The sequence below is a fragment of the Populus euphratica genome, unplaced genomic scaffold (genome assembly GCF_000495115.2).
Source record: "Populus euphratica unplaced genomic scaffold, PopEup_1.0 scaffold2.1, whole genome shotgun sequence".
Classification (NCBI taxonomy): Eukaryota; Viridiplantae; Streptophyta; class Magnoliopsida; order Malpighiales; family Salicaceae; genus Populus; species Populus euphratica.
Window position 1 is genome coordinate 2797063 of NW_011499846.1, and position 274 is coordinate 2797336.

A 274-nucleotide genomic window follows, 5' to 3' on the forward strand; every position below is an offset into this window, starting at 1 on the left:
TACACAAAGCTAGCCCTCCCTTTCAACCATTACATTTCACTTCTCAGTCGCCACTAACCCTCTGCTCCCAGTTCCTTCTTCCACAGACCGGACTCAGCTTCTTCTCCAAGACCACAGCAGACCGCCACTCTATCTTGCTTCCCTCTTAACAGATTTTCCTCCATTTTGGCCCACAAAAAAATCAGCGCCGTCTTCAGCTCCTTCTCCCCTGCACCCACAGCGCCGATCTTCCCCCATTTCCTCTTATTTTCAGCTGACATCAGCCACATCCACA

At 50.7% G+C, this 274-nt stretch overlaps 1 pseudogene; it reads left to right on the top strand.

Moving 5' to 3' along the window:
* LOC105138130 (dnaJ protein homolog 1-like) overlaps positions 1–274 on the top strand; it is an 11979-nt pseudogene that overhangs the window by 1576 nt on the left and 10129 nt on the right.